Source organism: Perca fluviatilis, chromosome 14, assembly GCF_010015445.1.
Source record: "Perca fluviatilis chromosome 14, GENO_Pfluv_1.0, whole genome shotgun sequence".
NCBI lineage: Eukaryota > Metazoa > Chordata > Actinopteri > Perciformes > Percidae > Perca > Perca fluviatilis.
The window spans coordinates 30,511,952-30,532,681 of record NC_053125.1 but is presented as its reverse complement, the minus strand read 5'-3'; the positions used below and the strand labels follow the sequence as shown (position 1 = coordinate 30,532,681).

The 20,730-nt window shown below is 39.7% G+C and overlaps 2 long non-coding RNA genes and 1 pseudogene across 2 annotated transcripts; 2 read left to right on the top strand and 1 right to left on the bottom strand.

Annotated features, from left to right (window-relative positions):
- LOC120572600 overlaps positions 1-17,626 on the top strand; it is a 60,565-nt pseudogene extending 42,939 nt beyond the window's left edge.
- Positions 17,627-17,630: 4 nt separating this feature from the next.
- LOC120572974 lies at positions 17,631-19,030 on the top strand. Its single transcript, XR_005641545.1, has 2 exons — positions 17,631-17,885; positions 18,758-19,030. It is a non-coding gene; the product is annotated as an uncharacterized LOC120572974 (long non-coding RNA).
- On the bottom strand, positions 18,379-20,730 carry LOC120573040. The gene is made up of 3 exons (XR_005641613.1): positions 20,340-20,730; positions 18,770-18,856; positions 18,379-18,594 (listed from the first exon to the last, which is right to left on the bottom strand). It is a non-coding gene; the product is annotated as an uncharacterized LOC120573040 (long non-coding RNA).

The window sequence follows — 20,730 nt, the reverse complement described above, 5'->3', positions numbered from 1 at the left end:
GTCATATTTATGGTACAGGGAATGTGTAAATCGGTCATTTTTGACCGGAACAATGTTAGAAGGTTAAGCGCAACAGGCTGAAGAAGTCTTTCATACATCAGTCTGTCCTGTTACTGAACTACCTGAGATCTTAATCCAGAGGTTTTAATGGCATATGTTTGTCGTTTATACGTCTTTGTCATTTAAAAGTCTATGGAAAGGGACTTATGTGACTGTATGCTCATTTCTTAAATGGAATTGCCTATGGTTGCAAAATGAATTTCAGTGTTAATTGGGTAACACTTTACTTGACAGTACCGACATGACCATGACATGACACTGTCATAACTATGACATGACACCGTCATGAATGTGTCATAAACCTTATAAACAAGCCATAAACGTTTATGACTTCTGTCATTAAGTGTCATTCGGTTTTTGTCATGACAAGTTGACATTGTTGGGCTTGTCTTGATTATGACAACTTGACATTAATCAAAGTGATATTACCAGAAGTTGTCTTGGTCATGACAAGTTGACATTAAATTTGTCTTGATTATGACAACTTGACATTAATCAAAGTGTCATTACCAGAAGTTGTCTTGGTCATGACAAGTTGACATTAAATTAGTTTGGGATGTTTTTGTAATGACAACTTGACATTAACCAGGATGACATTACCAGAGGATGTCTTTGTCATGACAACTTGACATAAACAGAAATTGACCTCTTTTTGTATTCATGACATTTTGACCTAATGATTATTATAATTAGATGTGCAAGATTAGAGACCAATTCTAGCACTTTTTCAGATAGATGTCTGACAGGAAATTTCACAAAACTGGGTCTCATGACACTGTTATGACAGTGTAACTAATAAATATTTTGACCTCAAGTAAAGTGGTACCAATTGTATTTGTCATTAAAATATCATAGATAAGACTTGCTGTCATTACCACATTATGACAGTGTAACAAATACATTATTTGACCTCAAATAAAGTGGTACCAATTGTATTTGTCATTAAGATATCATAGATAAGACTTGCTGTCATTACACTAGAATATATAATGTATACAAAAGTCTGTATAAAAAAACTATATATTTTATATTTTTTTCAGCTTTTCTTAGACATAAGAACTACAAAGGAACACACTACACACTGCAATGGAAAAAACGATTGAAAACACTGACATAATAATACGCACCTAGAGGCATGCTTGGAAACGCCTGGCTCTCAGATGATCTAACAGCTGATTGGTTCAGAATTGACTCAATATGATGTTTTATTGTTTTTGAATAGGAGATATTTTAATTGATACTAGTCTGATTTGAAGCCTTATTCAGGTAACAGATCACATGTGTGGCTGACAATAACATTTAGTAGTCAGAGACAATAAATCAGATCATCAGCAACATATTGCATGTAGAGCATTTTAAAAGCTAACGTTACTCCGTCATAATAAGAACTGGAGACTCCGTGCAAGCTGAAATATATGTCAAATAACATTTTATTAATACAGTGCCTTGCGAAAGTATTCGGCCCCCTTGAACTTTTCGACCTTTTGCCACATTTCAGGCCTCAAACATAAAGATATAAAACTAACTGGCATCCAGTAATTATGCTCAGTTAGCTCCTCTGGTAGCTAAGAGATTAATCTACCAGTTAGCTCCTCTGGTAGCTAAGAGATTAATCTACCAGTTAGCTCCTCTGGTAGCTAAGAGTTTAATCTACCAGTTAGCTCCTCTGGTAGCTATGAGATTAATCTACCAGTTAGCTCCTCTGGTAGCTAAGAGTTTAATCTACCAGTTAGCTCCTCTGGTAGCTAAGAGTTTAATCTACCAGTTAGCTCCTCTGGTAGCTAAGAGTTTAATCTACCAGTTAGCTCCTCTGGTAGCTAAGAGATTAATCTACCAGTTAGCTCCTCTGGTAGCTATGAGTTTAATCTACCAGTTAGCTCCTCTGGTAGCTAAGAGTTTAATCTACCAGTTAGCTCCTCTGGTAGCTAAGAGTTTAATCTACCAGTTAGCTCCTCTGGTAGCTAAGAGTTTAATCTACCAGTTAGCTCCTCTGGTAGCTAAGAGATTAATCTACCAGTTAGCTCCTCTGGTAGCTAAGCATATGGGGCTCTGGATACGTCACCCCGTGTATTGTTGTGATTGATCGTAGTGTTATCCAATTGCGTGCAGTGACATTTTCAAATGCACGCTTGTTGATTGGTGACTTTCCTTACTGGATGCCAGACCCTTATTCCTTTCAGATTTGGGTCTGTACTTCCAGGTTCTTATCTCTGTCTTCAATAGGGTTCATTTTCTACTTTTACCAGAGAGGAAAACAAGTTGCATGGTCGATGGGAAGACAACACGAGGGTTTAAGTGTGAAGAGGGAACTTTAGAAAAGAGAAGCTGTGTGGTTTACCGTACGTACACACCGCCGCCGACTTGAGCTTCTAAAGATACCGGAAGTCATTAATTTTCAATGCTCAGCTGCAAGGAGCGTCAAATCTGTCAGCGTCGCGTTTTGGGCGTTTTGAGCATCCAGAGCGTCAATCAGAAAGTTGAACTTTGGTCAACTTTATGGTAATGAGCTATGACGCGGTTCAGCGGCAAGCAGCGGCAAACGGCAGCAACCAATCGGAATATAGACGTCCTTCGCGCTGGCTGATCCCAGAGAAACATACGATGTAAACTTGTGTTACTACCAAGACATTAGTTCCATGAAAATGGAGGAAAATCTCATAATCGCCGTTGCTGGGTTCCCCTATCATTTATGATGTGACGTTGTTTGCGTAGCGTATAGAGACCAGTTAACGTTACCTGCCGGTCAGATGGTCTCTAAACAGTCCGCTCACGGTGAAGTCCTGCACGGATCAACAGCTGGTCGGCTGCTCGCTCTGCTGCGGTTCAGCGGCTAACGAGCGAGCTAACTACAGACACCGCTGCGACCAACAAACAATACAAATTCTGTCCTTATATATGTAATTTATAAAAGGTTTCTATTGTCTATGGATTGGCTTTTTCTTCAATCGTGTGTTGAACATGATCGAAGAATGCTGCTACGTCAGAGCGGCCAAAGCGTCAAACAGCTTCCCCGGACTTTTGGACAAGCGTCCTCGACAGGGCGGCCACAGCTTCTTTGCAGCTCAAGTCGGCGGCGGTGTGTACGTACAGTAAGTACGGCACGAACTTCAAGTAGATTAGTTCTAAGCATCTAATCCATAGAAAGAGGAACATAACATCTCTGCCGGGCTGTAAACCTTGTATGTTCAAACTCGTTGTTTTTCAGGAAATAAACAAAATGCTCATTTGAAAACATTTTATTGAGTTAATGAAGTCAGATAAAATCAAACCGTCCCTGTTTGAATATCTGTAACCCTGTGTACTTTAATATAAAGTGTTCTCAGAGTTTATACTGACCTTGGTTTGTTGTGCTGCTCAGCAGTGAGGTCAGAACTGAAGAGAAATGGACCTCAGGTTAGTTTGAGTTTGTCATACAAACACAAAAACTGTCTGTAAAATCATGTACACAACATTTCAAAATGACTCGCATCATTTCTTCTCATAAACTTGTTACATTTACATTCAGAAGCATTTTTAGCCAATTAACAACATATAATTTTGTATTTCTTTCAGCTGATGTTTTTAGAAACACTCAAAGAGTTTACTTACAGAGTAGCAGAAGTAGAGATGTGTCCTCCATCCTAACAGTTGGTGAAATGATGTCTTCACTTTGTTCACTTCAAAGTCATAGCATCACATGAATGCTCCTCCTTCCTATTTGTCTGTGGCTGGCAGTGTTGTGGTTTCCTCTGCACACATGTTAGAAAAGAAGTTGTTTTTAGTTGCCATGAAGTACATACATTCACGCAACGTTTTTGCTTTTGACTCTTTAAAAAAACGTGTTGTCACTTTTTTTTCCAACATTTTCTGTTTTTTAATTAAATAAAGCTAATTTAAATTACGTTAAACCACATTTTTTAGTTAATCCTCCTTTTGTCCTCGGGTCAAATTTGATACAAACATTGTTTTAATGCCTGAGGTTAAAGATATCTTTTCACAAAGATTCACAATGTTTATTTGAATATATTAGAGATTCATTAGAAAATGACTTGATGATTTTCAAATAAACCAGCTGTATGTTCCCTTATATGGTCGCGGTTTAGTTGAGAGGAAGTGAACAGAGGGTGATTTTGTACCAGCTGTATCTTCCTGTTTAGAACACGAGTATATCCACACGTGCAAATGTTTTAATTAATGCACTTTTATTTAATTGAATTGCACTTGAGTTGTGTTTGCCTCTTTTGTGTTTGGTTTTGTGATTGTAAATTGTTTTTTATGTAACTAACTTGTTCTGCTATCTTGGCCAGGTCTCTCTTGAAAAAGAGATTTTATATCTCAATGAGACTAACCTGGTAAAATAAAGGTTATATTAAAAAAATGATGCCCGCGGTTTAGTTGAGAGGAAGTGAACAGGGGGTGATTTTGTAGGTCTTTGGTGTTTTTTTATCCCCCAACGTCTCCTCCCTGGCAGCGCGGCAATGGTTATGTTTAGGGTTAGCTGCCTGGTTGCAAAAAACACCATTGAGCGACTTTGTACCACGACACCACAGCTCTCTTTGTTTTACTTAGTGAGTCTGTAATGACACAACATGTGACAGGGACTGCATCAGTTCCACACACCCTCTTCTCAGACTACTGTGAGGGATACATGAAGTAATAAAGTAAAACAAATGCAAAATAAAGTAAACATGCCCTGCCTCATGTGTAATAGATCACAGATAAATACAGAAACCTCATATGTGCACACACACACTAGAACAGTACAAAAACACATCAAATTCGTCCTATACAAATCCCACAGGAAAACTACATTTCCCATAATACCGTGGGTCGTGAGGGGCGACTCTGAGCATGCAGCAGCAAAGCAGCGGCACTTCAACGGAACACAGTACGATACAAACTTTCGCAATAGCTTTGAAACACATTCCAATAGACTCCAGCCCTACACACCACATCTGTCCCTCATCACTCCTCCAGAACATGAGTCATGGCGTAGTGCATCAACATTGGAATTACATTAATAAGTGGGATACTCTGTCAACAAACCTGTCTCTCTCAGTTTCCAAAACAAGACTAAGAGAGAGACGCTCATGCGCATGTACCACAATACACGGGTGATTCGCCGATCATAATTATCAACATATCTTTACGAAAATAAATGTACATGAAATATTACTACTTTCTATTGGCTTAAAATACCCCCCTTGTCATTGTCGAAAAATGGAACATCCTCTTTCCCCTTTTGAGACAGTACCACTTAAGAAAATAAAGTTAGCTGGAATATACACAAAACACACTATTACACTATTTTGCCTGGAAAACACTTCCAACACGCTTGCGTGTCGTGTGAAAAATAGGCGTTGGTCCTATTTCTAGCATGCACGCGTTTTCGGCGTGTCACACAGGCAGTGTGTAAGCTGTTAACAGGGGAGCTGAAATATGAACGGAGACACCACACAGTGGACACACCAGTGTGTAGCCGGCCTAAGTCATGTACAGGGGCGCCGTATAGGGGGGAAAAGTTAGGACAATTCCAAGGGCCCATGACTGACAGGGGCCCCAAAAAATAGGTCAAAACTAATATAAAATTATTAAACCATCATCATTCAAGAATATATATTTCAAATATAATAATACAATTAATGATCTCTTTGTTTTACTTGTTTTTGGCAGTAAAAGTTAAATATCCCCATTGACCAAAAAGTAAACATCCATATTGACCGACCACCCCCCTGCATCTGCATGAAATGGTTTGGTCCTGCCTTAGCGCACTCAGCGACGGTGTTTAGTTGCAGTCAGTAGATGCGCCAGAACTACAGTGACCACAATGTTGCCAAGTATCTCTATATCAAAATCTGGTTTTCAAAAAAGGAAAGAGAGAAAAGAGAGGAAAAACAAAGGAAAGGGTGTCAAACTGTAACCCAGTTTTTCACCAAGAAAGGTGGGTATCCTCTAGTCTGTGAGTGGTATTAACCTGTTGGCTTAATGTCCATAGTGAAATAAGCTAGCTAGCTACAGGCTAGTGTTAGCCTACATTTAATCACCATTTAATCAGTGCAGGGAAACGTTTTGCAAGATATTCATATTCAATCATTGTCCCTGCCCCTTTTAGCAGACTTAACAACAGATGAGTCAGCAGCACCCCAGTCTCCCCCTAATGGTGCCCCTCCCTGTCCCAGTGAAGAAGGTGAGCAACATTGTGTTCAATGACATGCCAGTTAGCATCATTGCAGGGAGTCTGTGGGGATTTCTCTGTCTCTCTTGCTCTTTTTACCATTACAAAAAAAGAAAAATGAAATATTTGTTAATGACAAAAATTAAAACACATTAATCACAATTATTTTATCACATAATGATCATTATGAAATAAAATAAAAAAAAAACTACTCTCTGTACTGGATGCTGGACAGTTGTAAACAGTGAGTAGCTTACCTGAGCCTGCATGTAAGATACAGACAATATTAAAATAATCCAGTTTGATACGTTCATGTAGATTGAATTATGGAATGACATCTATAGATACAGACTTTATTATTCCCATCATGAAGGACAAGTTATTTGAGAAGCTTGCACACACACACACACACACACACACAAACACAAACACAAACAAAAACACACAAACACAAAAGAATCTATCGTATCTAATGTATATAATCAAGTGGTGGTGATACAGAACTAGGTAATTTGGGTCAATGTTCTGTAGTGTTAGTGTTATTTATTAGTATATGGCAATCTTGCATCAAATAGTGAACTACATACTAGACTTGCATGCAGGGGTTAAATTGGGCCGGGGCTCTCCGGGGCTCAGCCCCAGCACATAAGCCTACTCGTGTCCGGATGTACCTACTTTCAGTCTAAATATGTCACAAAAAATATGATGAAAGTGATGCTTTTGAAAACATGATATTTCTGACAATAAATTAAAGATGTTTGAAATGGCATGTCTATTTTGTCCCTAATGCCCTAATACCTGTTGATACTACAACAATGCAAAATACAGACTCTTAACCTTGCAGTTTTGCACATATCATGTAAGACTCTATTTCTATTTCTTTAAACAAAACTCTCTAGAAAGTGCCATTTAACGGTTTAGTTTTCAATTTTTTTTCCCGGACCCCCCTAGGGAGAGCCCCCCCACATAACAAATTCCAATGTAACCCCTGCTTGCATGCATGTACAAATCACCAGCAGCAATATATTGTGATAGTACTAGTATTGAACTACAAGCAGCAAGACAATTGCAAGCCTTTAATTAGAGTTATGTAAAGCTTTTGATGGGACAGTTAGGTCCTAGAGATGTGGTGGCAACAGCTGCGCAGAGGGGGCCCAATTAGATTTTTTGTCATGGGGCCCAAAATTCCTGGCGGCGCCCCTGGTCATGTATGTCATGGTTGTAAAAAAACAGTGTCTACCTGTACATCTTTGCCAACCTCAAAACAGTAAAAAAGTCATAAATAAATCGTTGGGGAGTGTCACGCTTTTTTGTCTCATAATTTCATCAAAATACAGATATTAACTTAAAAGTAAAGCATTCTTGGTGTTTTTGTCATGTTGCAATAGTCTGTTTACACTGATTATATACCAAAATCAAAGCTGATACTGAATGCTAATAGATAAAGGACTCATAATAACATATTACATGCTTTGAATTCTATATATATATATATATATATATATATATATATACCGCGCCTTGCGAAAGTATTCGGCCCCCTTGAACTTTTCGACTTTGCCACATTTCAGGCCTCAAACATAAAGATATAAAACTGTAATTTTTTGTGAAGAATCAACAACAAGTGGGACACAATCATGAAGTGGAACGAAATTTATTGGATATTTCAAACCTTTTAAACAAATAAAAACTGAAATATGGGCGTACAAAATTATTCAGCCCCCTTAAGTTAATACTTTGTAGAGGCCCCTTTGCTGCGATTACAGCTGTAAGTCGCTTGGGTTTATGTCTCTATCAGTTTTGCACACGACGAGACTGACATTTTTGCCCATTCCTCCTTGCAAAACAGCTCGAGCTCAGTGAGGTTGGATGGAGAGCGTTTATGAACAGCAGTTTTCAGTTCTTTCCACAGATTCTCGATTGGATTCAGGTCTGGACTTTGACTTGGCCATTCTAACACCTGGATATGTTTATTTGTGAACCATTCCATTGTAGATTTTGCTTTATGTTTTGGATCATTGTCTTGTTGGAAGACAAATCTCCCCCCAGTCTCAGGTCTTTTGCAGACTCCATCAGGTTTTCTTCCAGAATGGTCCTGTATTTGGCTCCATCCATCTTCCCATCAATTTTAACCATCTTCCCTGTCCCTGCTGAAGAAAAGCAGGCCCAAACCATGATGCTGACCACCATGTTTTTTTACAGTGGGGATGGTGTGTTCAGGGTGATGAGCTGTGTTGCTTTTTACGCCAAACATAACGTTTTGCATTGTTGCCAAAAGTTCGATTTTGGTTTCATCTGACCACAGCACCTTCTTCCACATGTTTGGTGTGTCCCCCCAGTGGCTTTTGGCAAACTTTTTAAACGAAATTTTTATGGATATCTTTAAGAAATGGCTTTCTTCTTGCCACTCTTCCATAAAGGCCAGATTTGTGCAGTATACGACTGATTGTTGTCCTATGGACAGAGTCTCCCACCTCAGCTGTAGATCTCTGCAGTTCATCCAGAGTGATCATGGGCCTCTTGGCTGCATCTCTGATCAGTCTTCTCATTGTATGAGCTGAAAGTTTAGAGGGACCGGGTCTTCGTGATTTGTAGTGGTCTGATACTCCTTCCATTTCAATATTATCGCTTGCACAGTGCTCCTTGGGATGTTTAAAGCTTGGGAAATCTTTTTGTATCCAACCGGCTTTAAACTTCTCCACAACAGTATCTCGGACCTGCCTGGTGTGTTCCTTGTTCTTCATGATGCTCTCTGGCTTTACACGGACCTCTGAGACTATCACAGAGCAGGTGCATTTATAACGGAGACTTGATTACACACAGCTGGATTCTATTTATCATCATTAGTCATTTAGGTCAACATTGGATCATTCAGAGATCCTCACTGAACTTGCGGGAGAGTTTGCTGCACTGAAAGTAAAGGGGCTGAATAATTTTGCACCTACCATTTTTCAGTTTTTATATGTTTTAAAAAGGTTTGAAATAGCCAATGAATTTCGTTCCACTTCATAATTGGGACCCACTTGTTGTTGATTCTTCACAAAAAATTACAGTTTTATATCTTTATGTTTGAGGCCTGAAATGTGGCAAAAGGTCGAAACGTTCAAGGGGGCCGAATACTTTCGCAAGGCACTGTATATATATATATATGTGTATATATGCAGTGTTCTAAGCAGCCTGGATGGGTCGCTGTACGTGATGCAACACTTATTATAACCACAAGAGACTTGAGACTTGACTTGGACTCTAGCTCAAAGACTTGAGACTTGACTTGGACTCTAGCTTAGAGACTTGTCAGCATCTCTGGTGATAGGGAGCTGATGTTAAAGACACTGACTGAACTGAGAACTGAAATGGTAACACTTTACTTGACAGTACCGACATAAACATGACATGACACTGTCATAACTATGACATGACACTGTCATGAATGTGTCATAAACCTTATAAACAAGTCATAAACGTTTATGACTTCTGTCATTAAGTGTCATTCGGTTTTTGTCATGACAAGTTGACATTGTTGGGCTTGTCTTGATTATGACAACTTGACATTAATCAAAGTGATATTACCAGAATTTGTCTTGGTCATGACAACTTGACATTAAATTTGTCTTGATTATGACAACTTGACATTAAATTTGTCTTGATTATGACAACTTGACATTAATCAAAGTGTCATTACCAGAAGTTGTCTTGGTCATGACAAGTTGACATTAAATTAGTTTGGGATGTCTTTGTAATGACAACTTGACATTAACCAGGATGACATTACCAGAGGATGTCTTTGTCATGACAACTTGACATAAACAGAAATTCACCTCTTTTTGTATTCATGACATTTTGACCTAATGATTATTATAATTAGATGTGCAAGATTAGAGACCAATTCTAGCACTTTTTCAGATAGATATCTGACAGGAAATTTCACAAAACTGGGTCTCATGACACTGTTATGACAGTGTAACTAATAAATATTTTGACCTCAAGTAGTGGTACCAATTGTATTTGTCATTAAGATATCATTGATAGGACTTGCTGTCATGACAACATTATGACAGTGTAACTAATACATATTTTGACCTCAAGTAAAGTGGTACCAATTGTATTTGTCATTAAGATATCATAGATAAGACTTGCTGCCATGACAACATTATGACAGTGTAACGAAAGCATTCTTTGACCTCAAGTAAAGTGGTAACATTTTTATTTGTCATTAAGATATCATGGATAAGACTTGCTGTCATTACCACATTATGACAGTGCAACTAATACATTCTTTGACCTCAAGTAAAGTGGTATTAATATACACAGAAATATGGCATACATACAGATAAACTAACTGAAAAAAATAAAGTGTGCACACAAAAGAAACCCTCTTCAGTTCTATGAGCTCTATTGTTCTTTGATGACAAGAGTTCAGAGATGTTCAACATTGGGGCCCATATGAGTTTGGTTTCCGTTTGTCCTTCCACCATGAAGAATGAATCAAGGGAAATCCATCTAGGTTCAGAGTCTCGATCCTGAACTGGGAATCTCTAAACCCTGGAAGTCTCTGGGATGTGAAGAATCGATGTGATTCAATATCCCTCTGTGGACTGGGCCTCCCCTGCGTAGCCTTTTCACCTCCTCCACCTGTAGATAAGGCCAAAACATTTCTCTCAATTACTATTCAGTAATAAAATCAATTGCTTAGGCTACAATGAAAATAAAATTAGGTCATATTTCAGTTAACCCCTATTGAAATATCTAAACCTCTATTCAGTTTGTACAACCGTTCTTACATTTCTTCTCTTAGGTATCAAACGTATATAAATCCCTCTCATGTACCAAAAGCAAATTTATATTAATAGGCAACCTTTATACAAACAATGCATTTCTAATTCAAGTTGTATGGAACCTTAGTAACATTAACACTATCCTAAATATAATTGCATAAATTGCATGTAAACATCTCTCAAATGGTATTATTTTCCCATAACTTAAGCTACAGTGTTGTAATCTAGAGGCATTAAGACTTGCGTGCTTATTTATCCCTCCCTGCCCAGGTAACCGTAGAAAGAATGCACTAAAAATTAGCCTCTTTAAGTTACTTCACCATAAACTCCAGTTAAACAGTTAAACTCACAATTTGTACTAACATTCATTCAACAAAATACCCACAGCTAGCAATAGTGTTGAAAAGCAACATTATACTTTCCATAACCAATAGATATAATCATTAGCCTTTTCACAGGCAATATGCAGTAGCTAGTCTGCTAGCCTTTTGTGGCTAATTACCCTATTAGCATATGAATACAGCACCTTAGCTAACCCGTTAGCTTAATGCTATTAGCACCGATTAGCATGGATGCTAGCAAACTCTAGTGTTAAGGAGTGACTCACCATTTTGCTGCCTATAACTCCGTGACGATAGTTGATGATAGATAGTATTTAGTATGTAGAATTGATTTATTTCACTAACTGGCGTTCTTTCTATCTTACTGAGTGAATAACGGCAGCATCCTCCTGAAAGCTTGAAAAACACTTTGATGGGCTTGTAAATAAGCCAATGGGTGAACTTGGGTCCGTGAGCTGACCAATCAGATTTACGTCTCCTCACATCCCTTTTGGCGCCTGCATCAGAATGTGGGAGGCTGCCGTTATTCACTCAGTAAGATAAAAAAGAACGCCAGTTAGTGAATAGATCCACCTTGTGTTCAGACTAGTTTGCTACCTGGTGGTGTTCTGTCCCGACGGCATCTCTACTTTCATGACAACATGATGACATGAACTGACAACATGATCTATGTGTGCGTGTGTCTGTCTGTCTTTTTGTGTGGGTGTGGGTGTTTCTGTGTGTGCGTGCATGCATGTGTGTGCGAACATTGGTGGTTCACATGCACAAGTGGGAACATGAACTGTGTGTGTGTGTGTGTGTGTGTGTGTGTGTGTGTGTGTGTGTGTGTGTGTGTGTATATATGTGTTTCTGTGTCTGTGTGTGTGTAGAATGGGTACACAAGCACAGGAAAGTTGTAGGAGTGTGTGTATGGAGATGTCTTTCATCTCCTGGATGAAAATTATACTCGTTCCCATTCATTTCCTATGGCGGTCATTTTTGACCGTGAACAAAGAAAGTTGAATAAATCACTTTAAATTCAAAGAAAGTAGTCCAGAGGTTTTAATGGCATATGTTTGTCGTTTATACGTCTTTGTCATTTATACGTCTATGGAAAGGGACTTATGTGTAACTGTATGCTCATTTCTTAAATGGAATTGCCTATGGTTGCAAAATGAATTTCAGTGTTAATTGACAATACGGCTTTATCGTATCTTAGCTAGTTGAGAAAATGTCGTGACAAAACTTTATTTATTTAAGACACTAGAGAGAAACTTGGGCCGGGAACAGTTTGTATTAAACTGTTTTTATAACTCTGAATTGTGTACCTGTACATGAGGACAGGACAGAAAGACATCTTTCCCTTCATGTCTGTAACTTCAGAGAAATAACCACAATCACAAATAAACACACATATGGAAATAATCCTCTTTAAGAATAGCTGATGACAAACAACAATGTTCATCTCTATGGATGTAGTTTCCTGTCTACTGCAGAGGAAACCATACATTAACGCACACAGAGGAAATGTGTGGTTTTAGCAGCTCTGAGTCGAGCATTCAAAGTACTTGGTGTCACATCACCAACAGGTACGATGAGACAAACATCTCTGCAATGGCTGATCAGTAAGTACACTCTGTTCTTTCCAAATTTCTATCAGGACATTGCTGTGCAGAGAAGAATGAAGGCGAGATAATATCAGCTGGAAAACAAGAGATATAACAAAATCTCATAGTTTACTGATCACTGTGAGCAAAATAATTTTTAAATTAGATGAGATTAGATTAGATTAGATTCAACTTAATTGTCATTGTGCAGAGTAAAAGTACAAAGACAGTGTGATCCAGTTGGCATCTAACCAGAAGTGCAAAAAAAGCAGAAAAGTGCAATGTGATATACAAGTATAGACAGGTAGTGCATAGACAGGACAATACATATAATGCAGTGTTATAACAATATGGCTATGTAATATGAACAATGTATGAACAACTTGTACAGATATGTGCAAAGTAGTAGCAGTGACATTATACTAGTAGTAATAATAATGTAGATATATGTAGTGTATTAGCAGATATAAGGTCTAAGGAAAGTAAGATGTCATTATTTAACAGTTCAATATGTTTAGAAAATGTTTAAGGGTTAATTTCAGGACTGAGCTGCAGAGTTAGATTATTTTTGGGGCATGTTTAGGCCTTTATATGACAGGACAGCTGAAGACATGATAGGGGGGGAGGGGGGGGGGATGATATGCAGCAAAGGGCCGCAGGTCGGAGTCGAACCCAGGCCTGCTGTTCTAACTCAAAGGAGCTGTGTTTTTTGCAGTTATGTTTGTTCTGTTAAAGTTCTCATTAAAAACAAAAGTCTGGCCATTTAGCATGGACTCCATCTTCTCTGAGCTCACAGTTGTTCTGTCTGTCTGCAGTAAAAGCTCAAACTAACCTGAAGTTCATTTTTCCTCAGTTCTGACCTCACTGCTGACCAGCACAACAAACCAAGGTCAGTAAACGTCTTCTATTACATCTGGAACTCCCTGATTCAGTCTGGAAAACCCTGATAGTAGAGTGGGACCTGAGGATGCATGACATTTTAAGTTACATTGATCACAATAAATACGAAACAAACACAATCAGCACTTTTCTCAGCTAAATGTGTCAGAGCGGAGTCACAGATCCTCTACTGTCTTCTAGACGCTGCTGTGATAACACACTGTATTAAAGTGAATGCCCAACTTCTCTCTACAGATGCAAACTTACAAGTTTTCACTGTCTCATTTAGTTGTGTTTAATGGCAGTAGAGATGATTTTTCCCCTTGGTGCAGTCCGTTTACGTAAGTATGAATGCAGAAATCGCACTCGGTTGAGCACTAGAAGTAGACCAAACAAGCCTACGCTTCAGTATGCTGTCAATCACAATATGTGTTTGTGGTGAGAACAGCTGTGCACTCTGCAAGTCTGAGCGAAACAGCTCCTGTAGTCTGGTGTGCTTTACCATCGGAGATGTGGCAGTGCAGCAAACTGAAGCAGCTTTGATGTTTCTCTCACAGTCAACAGTCAACCCCATCACTTACTTCTCTGTGGTCAAACCAGCTGCCGCTAAAGTTGGAGACAGACACTGGCAGAGCAGAGCAGAGTCTCTGTGAGTGGGGCAGACGTAGAAACAACAATGGCCAGTGTTTGGCAAGTCACTTTAAAAAAAAGTAACTAAATTAGTTACTCAGTTACAACTTATAAAAGTCACTAGTTACTTCAGAAAGTTACTTTCAAGTACATTTAAAATGCTCAAATGTGACCCCACTTCCACCCCTCTTTAACAGAACTTAAAATACATGTGCATGTTCAATTATTGATGATAAATCTGAATATCATAATGAAATGGACACTTAATACACTACATTATTAACAGAAACAATGTACACAAATCTAAACTATTTTAATGTTGCTGTGGGACAAAATGAGACTAGCCTCCAATCAAATGCTATGTATGTATGGATTAATAGATTAATGGATAGATGAATGAATGAATGTTCAGGAGCAAAAGTTGGATACAGTCTGAAGTTGTGTTGCATCTTATTACATTTGCACTAAAAAGAGTGTATATATTTTTTGAATACATTTTTGGTACATTGCTTAAAGAGCATAATTTAATTTAGATGTATTTGTTAGCTGGCTGCAGGCTCTTGAAGTGAGATTGTCAATGGCCAGAGAAAGAGATTTATTTATATGGGGATGTATTTTTTATTTTTTATGTATTACCTGTTTATATTAGGGTGACCAAACGTCCTCTTTTGCCCGGACATGTCCACTTTTTACCTACTGTCCGGGGCGTCCGGGTTTTTTTTATAAATTCATTAAAATGTCCAGTTTTCACTGTTTTTCATGGGACCATTAAGCGTGTACTTAAATTGACTGGCACTTTGCTCAACACAATACTACGGTAGGATACTTTGTTGTGTGACATAATTCCCGAGAGGCTGCCTTGTGAGCGGCTCTGCGACGCGCACATACACAGGGACCAGGACAGACAGACAGGGACCAGGACAGACAGACAGGGACCAGGACAGACAGACAGGGACCAGGACAGACAGACAGGGACCAGGACAGACAGACAGGGACCAGGGCAGACAGCGGAGCAGCATTACACACAAAATGTCGAAGCGTTTCCTGCTAAAGATTTCCCACCGTGGTCAGAAAACGCAGGGGAGACACTTTGTTTCTCTCACTATGACTCTAGAGTCGGTAGGACTCGCTCGCTGTCACTCTCACTTCTCCCACCGCTCCATATCACCCACCCCCCACACACACACACACACACACACACACACACACGCCGTCTCGACGCACACACTAGAGCACAAGTATAAACATCAGTCCACTTACAACCATAAAACAAGACTAGTGCAGCTTCACAGTTGAACTGCAAAAAAAATGTCCCACATACCGTCCCACATACCGTCCCGGTCGGGACCGGACAAGTGGGAGGCGGAGTGCACCGTGTGCAAAGCTGGCACATATGTTTCAGTGTCTTTATTATTTATCTTATTACATTGAAAAGGTATTAAGAGATATTTTGTTGAAGCTGGATTTTCTAACACAGAAGAGGTCATATTTAGAACATTATTTCATATTATTTATTTATTTTAAAAGAGAGCTTTGCAGAGAGAGCTTTTGTTACATGTTGTTACAGATTTTATTTTATTACAGAAGTTATTTTTGCACAATTGAGGCATAATAAAGCATGTTCATTAACCTCTAAGAATCACCACTGTCTGGATTTGTCTCGAAGCCAGGCCGAGTGTCCTCTTTTTTGGAAATCAAAATATGGTCACCCTAGTTTATATTTGGATTCCTTAGTTTAGCTATACATTGCACTTCTCAGTTACATTGAAAGCACTTCATATTGTTACACTGTTCTACTTTTTTGTGCTACTTTTGGATTATTTGGGATTGCCATACCTGTCTCTCGTTGACTGACTCGCTTGTGTTGTTCGTTGTGTGTCCAACTATGCGTGCTTTTGAACACCCACCCAACTCTACCTCTGATTGGCTTACCATGAAATTTTACTCAACCTCAGCCAATCGTCAGCATTTATGCGCTTGTCTCGTGCACTGCCCACTAACCAAGGAAGAACAGTAAAAAAAAGCCTTTGCCTCTTGGCTCACACTCAGAGATCTAGTTGGTCTGATGAAAAAACAGCTTCAATTATAGTAACACGCCGCCTGTTTTGGCAGTAACGGTAACGCCGTTATTAAGATGGGAAGAGTAATCAATTAGATAACTCGTTATTGAAATAAGTAATGCCTTTAGTAACGCCGTTATTTATACACTGTTATTCCAATCACTGCAAAAGAATGACTGAAATGGAATTAACTAGTTTGACGTCCGGAACACAGGATCTTTTTCCTATATTTACTTTTCTTGCTCCCGCCCCCCAGACACATCTGACCAATAAGAGGAGTAAAAAATATTTAGTGATGCATCTTTGGTTTGCTTAGGTTTTCTCCATGTGAAACTAGACTGAATCAAGTGGAAAAAGCTGCAGGTTTACAAACTCATCAACTGTTTCAGACTAGAGGAAACAAACTTCAGGTGTGAAAACAAGTGACATTTCATCCTATCAGAGTCAGCCTTGGTGATTGCCACTAGCTTTTCACACCTCAAATATGGCAAATAGTGACTCTTTAGTCTCTGCACAAACAAGTTAGGGTTTCAGACTTTCTTCTCTGGGTCATTTAGTGTTTTCTAAACCCTCCTCCCTCCAGTCTCTCTGACTATGAGTCCCAGCAGCTCTCAGATGTTTCAAGGACAGTTTGTCTCTCTGAGGTGTGAGGAGGACGACAGCTCTGCTGGATGGACTCTGAGGAGGAACACGAGTGATAAAACCAGGACTCAGTGTGGAGATGGCTGGGGAAGACCTGCTGGTTCTTCCTGTAACATCAGCCACATGGTCACATGGCACAGTGGAGTTTACTGGTGTGAGTCCAGAGAGGGAGCAACCAGTAACAGCATCACCATCACTGTCACTGGTAAGATCAGACTGTGGAGTCAGTATTGATGAAGCTGTGTGTGAATGGATGACATGCTGTAGTTTGTCTCTGTGTTGAGATGGACCAGTGATCCTGCAGAGTCCTGTCCTCCCTGTGATGGAGGGAGAAGACCTCACTCTGACCTGTAGAACAAAGACGACCACCAACTCCACACCTGGTTTCTATAAAGATGGCTCCTTCATTGGGAATGAGCATGAAGGTCACATGACCATCCACCAGTCTGGGTTTCTAGGTCTGGTAAAGGCCTTTACAACCTGTTCACAGCAGTGTTGAGAGTCTCCACCCAGCTGGGTCTCTGTCACAGGTGAGGAGGTTACCTTTGATTTCAGGAGTTCATTCATCCAGATATTCACCTGACAGCTGATTCTCTCTACAGAGAAACCAAAGACCACAGGCCCTCCAACCTCTGCAGCTCCGCCCCCGGCCTCAGACCCCGTCCACCTTGTGTTCAGACTGGTCTGCCACCATGTGGGGTTCTGTCCTCACTTCATCTCCACCATCATGGTTTCTTTATATTGACACAGACCAACAGGTAACAATCAATGTCCATGTGAGTGGATTGGGGTCTGAATACCCTGATTATTTTATGGCTCTAAAGATTATCCATATATAAAATTGCCAGATATTGTGAGGTGTGAGATGTTTGTCTGATCTGCTTGGAAAAACACCCTGCGCCCGGCACACCGTTTGGATCAAAATCGCAAATAATAAACACGCGATATTTAACGGTCTGATATCCGGTTTTGAGTGGGGAATGCAGAGGACAGCTGAAGATGCAGTCCAGTCTTGTATTCCCCAGACAGGTGCTCATACCATCACGAAAGAGGGGCCATCAGGGACATTATTAATTATTACCTCACACACATACATATACACTACTGAAACACTGTCACATACACTACTGAAATGCTCTCATATACACCGGTGTTTGGTGGTTTAAGCCCCCAACGTTTTCTTCAAGGCAGCACTGCCTGGAAGGCACTAGGATTAGGCAATGGTTAGGGTTAGGTGCCTTAAAGTCAACGGTCGCAGCGCTGTCTTGAAGTCGACGTTGGAGGCTTAAAACACCATCAAGTATATACTCCACTGAAACACTTTTGTTGGTGCTTTAGGCTCGTCTGTCCAGCCGAGTTTCGGGTATTTAGGTGTTGTTTTTTAATCTGTGCTGTCCTTGGAGTATCTCTTCGAACAGTTCATTAGAAACTGCTTCTTCCAACTGACGAACATATCCAAACCAAGAACTGAAAAAGGTTGAATTGGAAATGATCATCCATGCTTGTACTGGGCAAACTTTACCTACAAGAGTCGGTGCAGTTACAGAAATTGGGTTATAATTTAGCCAGCATTTTTGTTTATCGCTTCTTTTAATACGTTTTACAAAATATGTATTGACTCCTCTGACAGGAAATTATCTACCTGTTTCCATGGCAGCAGCCTCACCCACCCAAGCTGGTGGAGTTCTTGGCTGAGATGACATCGGGGGGTCAGCACCGTGCATCACATCTGAGAACAATCGTAGACAGTCTACCGTTACATCAGGAAGAAGATCCTATACTTATGATTTAAATATATTCAATATGAAATCATTGCTCTGAGTTTGAATTGTTCCATTACTTCCAGCCACAGCTATCTCTGTAATCCTGAATACTTTCAATAAAGTTAGTTCATGTAACTTTTCCTGAAGTGTCTGTTGTTCTGTCGTCAGATTGGGGGCCACATTTCTAAAGTTTTTCTTAAAATTACGTTCTATGTTTCCACAGCCCTGTGTTCCCACAGCCCTATGTTCTCACATTTCTAGGACATTTTCAAGATTATGTCTTGTGTTCCTACATTTCCCTTTAATTTAAGCCCTACCCTCCCACAACATTTTTTAGAGTTAGGGGTTAGGGATAGGGGGATGACATCTGATACACATTTATGAAAAGGAAATGTGGGAACATAGGGCCTAATTTTGGAAAAAGATCTTAGAAATGTGGGAACTGTGGGAACATAGGACCTTATTTTGAAAAAAGATCTTAGAAATGTGGAAACATAGGGTTGTGGGAACATAGGCACGCTCCCGTCAGATTCATGTTGTGATGCTGTCTGTGTGTTTCCAGTCAGATGGAAAGTATCGCTGCTTGTTATGGTTTGATTCAACCTCACAGAGAGATTCTCTGCCTGTCTTTGTCGTGTGCGTTTTTACAGAGAACTAGGTCACTACACATGTATTTTCCTGTTAGTGTGCACCAGGCACGATGCCAGGATTCCAGTTTTGGATGGGCCAGACCAATTGTGGGTGGGCCTTAAATTAAAAACGTTATCAAATCCCTGTTTAACCTAATACAAATGACTGGCTAATATTAAATTGTAATAGCTTGATGCTATTTATATGTTGTTGCATTGTAAAAAGTTTCGGTGCAAAGGACAGACCTATCCGCGATCGCTCTCCTTGGTTCTGACCAAAAGAAGAGCGCTTTGGACTCTCCATTACCACCATACCTGGCTGTGCTATGGCGCATCTCTCCTAACCTAAGGCCTGTAGACTGTAAAAGTGGTCAGGAATCTAATATATCTAAAAACATAGTTTAGTTCTGCTCGTATAACATGAGGCCGAATAATTCACAATTCTTTTCAACTGTTTTAAGTTTTCAACAATATACAGATCAACAACACTGCCCGACAGTTTCAATCAATACTCGGCCACAGAACTTGTTCATTGACAACGTCATCTGTCATGTAAAACACGACTCAAGTTATTTCCTTACTTTAGTGTGATGATTCATGTTAAAAACATGTTTAACAAAAATAAATAAATCACAAGCCCTAAAGCATTATTGGCCATAACAAGAGAAAACCATAAGGGAAAAACAACTTGACAACAGTAACACGCTGTTATAGAAATAGAACTGCGCCTGCAGCTTCTGTAGCGGGTTATGAATTGATTATTTTAATCCATAAATCTCATATAACGACATAATACAATACAGGCAGAGTAGCCACATACCTTACTGTTATCCTCTGGCGGTCCTACACAATCAAACTCAGCAGAAGAAGTGACCGGATACTTTAGCACTGGTTGAGTTGCGGGCTCATCCCATTGACATATATATAAGGCTCATCCACGGAAGACCGATCCACAGGGCTATATCCATAGGGGCTATATCATCCACTCGCGAGGCAGAGGCAAAGGCTATAGCACCGGCGCTGGCCGCGCTAACCGCGCTAGCATCGCTAGCATCCTGCGGTGTCCGAGACAAAGATGTGCTAGGCGTTGTGGATCTCAGCTCTCCTTCATCTCCTGGTTGCAGCGATGACTCAGAGACCGTTTGTGCACGTTTGAGGTACCTAAACAACGACTGTTACAACCTTGTCCTTTACTGGAAATGATTTTCACA